This window comes from Cervus canadensis, chromosome 4 (assembly GCF_019320065.1).
Source record: "Cervus canadensis isolate Bull #8, Minnesota chromosome 4, ASM1932006v1, whole genome shotgun sequence".
Lineage (NCBI taxonomy): Eukaryota > Metazoa > Chordata > Mammalia > Artiodactyla > Cervidae > Cervus > Cervus canadensis.
The window spans coordinates 11689722-11698635 of record NC_057389.1 but is presented as its reverse complement, the minus strand read 5'-3'; the positions used below and the strand labels follow the sequence as shown (position 1 = coordinate 11698635).

The 8914-nt window shown below is 34.1% G+C and overlaps 1 long non-coding RNA gene across 1 annotated transcript; it reads right to left on the bottom strand.

Annotated features, from left to right (window-relative positions):
• Positions 1-4748: 4748 nt before the first annotated feature.
• Positions 4749-8550, bottom strand: LOC122439499. Its single transcript, XR_006268880.1, has 3 exons — positions 8331-8550; positions 6314-6318; positions 4749-4760 (listed from the first exon to the last, which is right to left on the bottom strand). It is a non-coding gene; the product is annotated as an uncharacterized LOC122439499 (long non-coding RNA).
• Between the last annotated feature and the right edge of the window lie 364 nt (positions 8551-8914).

Sequence of the window (8914 nt, the reverse complement as noted above, 5' to 3'; positions counted from 1 at the left end):
AATGTCCTATATTTATCCGATTAGAGGTCTTTTATCTTCTTAGTTAAATTTATTCCTAGGTATTTTATCTTTTATGTGATTGTAAATGGGATTATTTTCTTAATTTCTCTCTCTGATAGTTCATTGTTACTGTATAGAAATGTAAAAAATTTCTGTATGATTTTGTATTGTGCAACTTTACTGAATTCATTGATGAATTCTAATAGTTTTTTGTTGGTATGTTTAGGATTTTCTATCCATGTAATCATATGATCTGCAAACTGTGATACTTTTACTTCTTTCTTTGCAATTTGGATTCCTTTTATTTATTTTTCTTCTCATTGCTGTGCCTAGGAATTTCAATACTATATTGAATAAAAATAGTAAAACTGAGTATCCTTGTCTTGTTCCTCGAAGGAAATACTTTCGGCTTTTCACAATTGAGTGTGATATTAACATAGGACTGTCATATATTGCATTTCTTTTGTTGAGGTATGTTCCCTCTTTGGGGAACTTTGTTCCCCAACTTTGTTGAGAGGTTTTTATCATAACTGGATATTGCATATGGTCAAAAGCTTTTTCTGCATCTGTTCAGAAAATCATATGCTTTGTATTCTTTGGTTTCCTAATGTGGTGTATTGTATTAATTGATTTGCAAATACTGATCCATCCTTGCATCCCTGGGAAAAATCTTACTTGATCCTGTTGTATGATCCTTTTAATATACTGCTAAATTTAGATCACTAATATTTTGTTGAGCATTTTTGCATGTGTGTTCATCAGTGACCTTGCCTTACAGATTTTGTTTTTGGAATATCTTGCCTGGAAGATAAGCTATTGGTTTTGGAAGCAGCGCTGGTTTTGGAAGCAGTGCCTCATTGAACTTCCTCTGACAGTTTTTGAAATGGTTTTAGAATTCTAGGTACAAACTCTTCTTGAAATGTTTGATGGCATTCACATATAAACCCATCTGGTCCTGGACTTTTGTATGTTGAGAAATGTTCTCTTTGACCTTTAAAAATGTATTTAATCAATTATTTTTAGAAATATATAGATATTTCTTTTATAATTTGACTTATAATAAAGTTTCCCTTTTCCAAATTTGTTGCTTTATTTTTGTCCAGGTTTGGCCATTGGGAACTCTTACCATTGGCTTTTGTGTCCTTTGACAGTCTCCTTTTTTTTTTTTTTTAAGCACTTCTTTATTTTCTGGTATTATAAGATGCTCAAGGTGTATCTTGTGTATTTCATGATACTCAGTCATAGAATTAGTTATTTCTCCATGCCCTAGCCCCGGTTCCCTTTTTGGAGAAGAGTATTAGATACCAATATTTGGATGACTGGTGTGGTCATTGCTGGTGGAGTTCTATTGCATCCAGTTTCTCTCAGTTATAGAATGAGGAAATATGTGTGTGTGTGTGTATATACACTAACTCAGATATATACAAATATCTATAAATCATCCTGTTTGTCTGTGTGTCCATCTGTATCTATATTAAACTAAACATGAGTTCACATTGACGTATAATCAGTTACCACATGTATCCTTTTAAATTTCTTCCATTGTTTGTTTCTAGGATACCTGGCTCCCACCCTCTACATTTTGCTTGCTTGATTTTTAAGTTCATTATCCATGTATAGCATTTTCCAGATTGATAGCCTATAATCCCATTATACTTAGGCCAGCTGATGAGAAGAGCCAACTCATTGGAAAACACCTTGATGCTGGGAGAGATTGAGGGCAGGAGGAAAAAGGGGTGACAGAGGACGAGATGGCTGGATGGCATCACCGACTCAGTGGACGTGAGTCTGAGCAAACCCCGGGAGACGGGGAAGGACAGGGAGGCCTGGCGTGCTGCAGTCCATGGGGTCACACAGAGTAGGGTATGACTTAGTGACTGAACTGCAACAATAATCGCATTAAAGAGAATTATCAATTATAACACAATGCTTACATGTGGTTCTCTTTGCCTTTATTCTCAATCTCCACTTATTTTCTAAAAGATTTATATCAAGGACTTTCCCCCCACTCTTTGAGTGAGATTGTTTCATGTATTTGTGGTACAGTTAGATTTTATTGGTTATAGTTTGCATTCTATGCTAGGTCCTCCAAACCTCCTAAAAGACTTTTTTTTTTTCCTTTTAATTCTCATACATTAATTTTTGTTTTTGTCCTGAAAAGTTCTGTGGTTTTTGACAAATGTATAACTCCATGTACCCACTGTTACTATATCACAGAAAATAATTTCATTACATTACATATTTTTCTATTCATCTATTCAATTCTTCCTCCTCCTAACACCCCCTAACAAGCAGTGCTATACTTATTGTCTTTGTAGTTCTGCTTTTTCCATAAAGCTATATAAGTGGAATAGTATAGTAGCCTTTCAGACTGGCTTCTTTCACTTAGAAATAAGAATTTATTCTTTATCTTTGTCTCTGCCTGGTTTGGTAGTTGATAGTTTATTGAAGGTGAATGGTATTCTGTTGTATGGGTATGTGTTAGAGTTTGCGTATCAATTCACTTGTTCAAGAACACCCTTATTGCTTCCACTTTGGGGAGATTATGGATAAAGTTTATATAAACATAGGTATGTAGGTTTCTGCCTGCAAATAGATTTTCACATATATTAGGTAAATACTTAGAAGTAGGGTTCCTGGCCCACATGGCAAACAATGCGCACTTTCTGAACAGTCTGCCAAACCAGCAAACAAACAAGGGTTCCAGTTGCTCTATATATCTTTTGGCAAATTGTAGCATCACTTTTTTATTTTCACTTGTTATTATAGATGTGTAGTAGTATCACGCTGTGGTTTTCATTTGCATTTCTGTAATGAAATATGACGCTGAGAAAATGTTTATGTTTATTTGACATCTGTATATCTTCTTGAGTGAAGTGTCTATATAGATCTTTTGAACATTTTATGATTGGGTTATTTGTTTTCTTATTGTTTTTAAGTTTTTGTTTAACTTGAATATATATTTTTATCAAATATTTTGTATGTATGTTTAAAATATATTTTTTAGTTTGAAGTTTATATTTTTATCTTTTTTTTTTCTATGCAGTGCTCTCAAATGAGTTCATTTTAAAGTAAGTCTTAATGCAGAAACTAGAAGGGCAAAATTGAAGGAAAAAAAAAGGCTTTGGCTCTTGTGGTGATATTCTCCACTTACTTCCTCTTAGTCTTTTTTATTCCTTTAAATCTGCAATGATTGCTGGAATAAGTGACTTAATTTCATTGTTATGCTCTTTAGAATACTTGTATATATTTGAATTTTACTGGTAAGAATGACGTTCAATATGGTTGAATCTTAAAGATTCACATATACATTTATAACTAAACATGAGTGGGATGAATATATTATGTTTGGAAAACAAATAACTGGAATTTAGGATTTCCAGATTAAAATATCTGATTTTTTATTAATAATTTTTTCTATCTCAGATCATTTACTTTTGCGTTTTGAATCTGTTTCCTCAGATTCAATTTTACTAGGTTATCTCAAAGTGACTGTCTCATTCCAAAGTATTCTTTACCTTTTCCAGAGGTTAAGCTTTCAATAATTGCTAAGCTGTTGTTCATGTTTCTGGTATGAAAGATGTTGGTATAGAGGAAAGAAAGAGAATAGGTAGATTTAGGAAGACATTATTGTAGTTCTTAAAAATATTGGATATTGTAGGCCTTTTTTCCTAATATTATCTTGACTTACTAAAATGAAATATAATTTTAAATATAATTTTAAAAATAAAATATTGTTGTTTGCCAGATTACCAAATAATGTCATTTAATAATGTTTATTTTGCGTAACTAGCTTGGATTCCTATTTAGCTTGCTCTTTTGTAATATGTTTAAATATATCTTGATTTATTGGCGTGGTTTATGAAATGATATCTAACCCTAGAATCAGTGAAGCCATTTGCTTCAGTTGATATCCTTATAACTTAGTAAGAATTATTATTAGTAGGTATCTCTTGAGGTTTTGCTACATTGTTTCCAGATACATTTTTTTCCAATTCTCACCATACCCTTTGAGATGGATATTACCACATTTTTATAGATAAGGAAACTGAAGATTATAAAGTACAGGTAAATTAATCAAAATTGGCTTTAATTTTTTTGTTTTTAGTCTATCCATTAATCTCTACATAATGATTTTAATATGGGAGTTACAAGCACCAGTGCGCCTGGGTCAGGCAGATAACTGTAAGTGATTCTCAGTGCGTGAAAGAAAGACAACAAAGAGAACAAAAGCAAAGCCTCATAATAAACAGCAGCTGATAAACAGCCTTAGATCATTCTTGCTCATTTAAAGATAGAATTTGTTTTTTCAAATGCATAAGAATGCTTCCTCTTTCTCCTACTTCTCATTCTTCTTATGACAAAAAATAAAGAAACATAAATTCAGACATGTATTTGAAATATTCATATTATTCAAAGTTTGCAACAAATACAAAAATTTTTATGACAGTTTGGTGGACCAAATCACAGGTGTTGTCTAGCTGCAGCCTGTGTGCTAGTAGTTTCTGACATGTGATCTAAGGAGATAGCGGGAAGAAGTGGACTGCTATTTTGATGAACTAATATGTCTGTCCTGGGCTAGTGCCTTTCACAGAGCATGGTTATGCCATGCTGGGCCTATAGTGTTGCTGTGCTCATGTTTTATCACTTCCTTACAGTATCTGTATTTTATTTATGGTGGGAATATCCATCTCAAAGGGTATCGGGAGGATTAATTGGGAAAACGTTTCTAGAAATACTATAATAAGACCTCCATTGTGCTCATGTTTTGTCACTTCCTAACAATATCTGTGTGGAATGAAATACATAAGACTGTGAGTTCCTGGCCCCCATGACCTATACTAGCAAGAAAATTAAAATCACTGAAAATGTCACTTTCAGATGTTAAAAAAGATGTTTAGAATTAAATTAGGTTTGATTTATTTTAACATACTTTTTCAACTTTTCATAAAAGATAAAGGATTAAAAAGGCAATAAAATGAAAGTCTTCCTGATTGATGTTTCTTGTCAACAACTGCTAAAAGTAAAACTTCAGATGCCTGACATTATACTGAATATTTCATAGTTATACATGCTGTCTTTCAGAGCTCTTGGTACATCTTATCAGTTTTAGTATGTTGGCCCATAAATACCTTTCAGTTAAGGATGCACATAATATCTTATTTTATTGATGGGGAATTGATAGCCAAAGCAGTAAAATAACTTCCTGAAGTCGAGCATACATACACACATACATACATATATATATGTGTATATGTATATATATACACACACACACACTTACATATACCAAGTAATTAGGAATTCTAAACTCAACTATTCAAATATTACAGAAGCATTTTTAATATTTTTACCTATTTTTAAAAAACAAGATTATGGACAATCAAAAACACCAATCAAATTTTAAAGTGTCCAGGTTAGTTCGTTTTAGTTACAGAGCAGGAAAAGCTAGATGATCTGGGGAGATAAGTGTATAAGAATACACAGAATAATAGTGGCCTTAAACTATAGCCGTGTTTGTGTGTGTGTGTGTGTGTGTGTGTGTGTGCGTGTTGGTGTCACACGCGTCACAGTTAGGATTTCCACAGCAGATAATTTTCTCTGGCTCAGAAGTTCATCTAGCTATCCTTTCACATTTATCTACTTGATCTTATAGCTTCTTATTGTTAATGGCCTCATTTATTTTGCCAGGCTGCCTATTCTGAATCCAATTGAAGAAGTAATTTCTACTGAATGATTTCTTTCATTTTCATTTATCAAGCTAACTGGTTTCTGATTTTTTAATTATTGTACTATGAACTGCCTTCCCATCCAAGTTCACAGCAAGATTTGGAGAGATTGAAGGCCCTTTAAACCACCTTTAAAAAAAGTAAAGATACCTTTGGTCACTTCTTTCCCTGTGGATGCATTTTTTTCTCTGAGTTAAGTACCTCACATTATCAAGCTACTGCATGTGTCCATCAGGAGATATATCTGTGAATTTAACCTAGTAGTCATTAAATAGTCTGGACTGTATGTGTTATAATTTGGGAAATTAGCATATTTATTTCCATTTGTGATTTGGCAAAGTATGGCAACTTTTGCAAGGCATCTAGTTTTATTTAAATAATATGATAAAAAGCAACATTATCTCAACTCATACTGGCATATTTTTAATAGTTGAAAAACTGCTTGGATTTTGATTATTAAAGGAAAATCCTAAAATGATAAAAACTCTGTAATAATATATCTCACTAAATAGTCTACATAGTACTATCTCAATACAGTATATTTTAAAAATCTTCCATTTCTATAACTGTCAGAACTAAACCACTAATCCTAATTTTGTTTTTATGTATAATAACTTCCTATACAGTTGTAATTGAGAAATTTATATGAATTAAATTATGTTTAACTTTAATATATATTATTTACATTATTTTATTTATATTGAAACAAGAAAGTCACATTTTTGACATTGCTGTTATGTTTCTTGGTAATCTGTAATGTTTGTCACATTCTCAATGTCAAGTAAAGTCTGCTTAATACTTTAGTTACAATTTAAAAGAAGTCATTCTCCTTTATCTTTGTATTCAAACTCACCTTACCTTTGTTAAGCCATTGAATAGTGGATATAGAGTTTTATTGCTTTTCTTTTTTTTTTCTGTCTAGACCACTTAATTTTCTTTTCCATAAGACAATCAAGTGTGTTCCACTTGTTTTGGTTTTTAGAGACCTTGTCCCTTCCTCTTTAACCCTCAAAAAAAGAGAAAAATACTATTTCCAACAATCTGATCTCTCACCTTAAGATGTGCTGTGTTAGCAATGAGTGTCTAGATTTGCAATATGTTAGGGTTATTAGGAGGATCCTTAGAAAGAAAAGAGGATAAATTGAAGAATAATGAAGTTAGCACAACTGTGAGTTGAGATCTTCATACAGTCTTACGTAAAAACAAAACATTATCCATGATAGAAAGGAAAGAAACTGCAAAAAAAAACAAAAACAAACTGGTAAGTTAAAAAGAGAATACTGAGTTGTTTACCAAACTGAGCCTTAATTAGGATTCGAACTCCTAAAGGGTTCTGTGAATGCACTGATATGCATAGTGGTGGTGGCTGAGGAACTTCATTGCCTCTGGGTTCTTTGGGAAGGGTTTGTTATTGTTGTTCAGTTGCTAAGTCTTGTACAGCTCCTTGCCACCCCATGGACTGAAGCATGTCAGGCTCCTCTGTCCTCCATTATCACCTGGAGTTTGATCAGATTCATTTCCATTGAGTTGGTGATGCTATCTAACCATCTCATCCTCTGATGCCCCCTTCTCCTTTTGCCTTCAATCCTCCTCAGCAGAAAGGTAAGGTGGTCTGGTATTCCCAGTTCTTTAAGAATGTTTCAGTTTATTGTGATCCACACAGTCAAAGGTTTTAGCGTAGTCAATGAAGCCAAAGTAGATGTTTTTTTCTGGAATTCCCTTGCTATCTCCACAATCCAATGGATGTTGACAATTTGATCTCTGGCTCCTGTACATCTTTGAAGCCCAGCTTGTACATCTGGAAGTTCTTGGTTCACAGACTGCTAAAGCCTAGCTTGAATGATTTTGAACATAACCTTGCTAGCATGTGAAATGAACACAATTATACAGTAATTTGAACATTTTTTGGCATTGCCCTTCTTTGGGAGTGGAATGAAGTTAACCTTCTCCAGTTCTGTGGCCACTGCTGCGTTTTCCAAATTTGCTGACACATTGAGTGAAGCACTTTCACAGCATCGTCTTTTAGGATTTTAAATAGCTCAGCTGGAATTCCATCACCTCCAGTAGCTTTGTCCATGGTAATGTTTCCTACACCCCAGGTGATTTCACACTGCAGGATGTCTGGCTCTAGGTGAGTGACCACACCATCATGATCCTCTAGTTTATTAAGACCTTTTTTGTATAGCTCTCTGTGTATTCTTGCCACCTCTTAATCTCTTCTGCATTTGTTAGGTCTTTACCATTTCTGTCCTTTATCTTGGCCCTCTTTTCATGCAATGTTCCCTTGATATCTCCACTTTTCTTGAAGAGATCTCTACTCTTTCCCTTTCTACTGTTTTCCTCTATTTCTTTGCCCTGTTCATTTAAGAATGCCTTCTCATCTCTCCTTACTATTCTCTGGCTTCTCTTCTTTCCTTAGCTATTTGTAAAGCCTCCTCAGGCAAACACTTTGCCTTCTTTCATTTCGTTTGCTTTGGGCTGATTTTTGTCATTATCTACTGTACAATGTTGTGGGCCTCCGTTCATAGTTCTTCAGACACTCTGTCTCTACCAGATCTAATCCCTAATTCATCACCTTCGCTGTGTATGACCTACTATGACACAAGGGATTTGATTTAGATCATACCTGAATGGCCTAATGATTTTCCCCTCTTTCTTCAATTTAAGTGGAATTTTGCAGTAAGGTGCTCATGTTCTGAGCCATAATCAGCTCCAGATCTCGTTTTTGCTGACTGTATAGAGCTTCTCCATCGTAGGCTGCAGAGAATATAATCAATCTGATTTCAGTATTGACCATCTGGTGATGTCCATGTGTAGAGTTGTATTGCTGGAAGAGGGTGTTTGCTATGACCAGCATGTTACTTTGACAAAACTCAGTAATCCTTTGCCCACCTTCATTTTGTACTCCAAGGCCAAAGTTGCGTGTTGCTCCAGGTATCTCTTAACTTTCTACTTTTACATTCCAGTCCCTGATGATGAAAAGGACATCTTTGGGGGGGGGGGTCTTAGTTCTAGAAAGTCTTATAGGTCTTCAATTTAAACTTCCAGTCAGCTTCAACTGCTTTGGCATTGGTGGTTGGGGTGTAGACTTGAATTACCATGATGCTGAATGGTTTGCCTTGGAAATGAACTGAGATTGTTCTATCATTTTTGAGATTGCACCTAAGTATTGCATGTTGGACTTT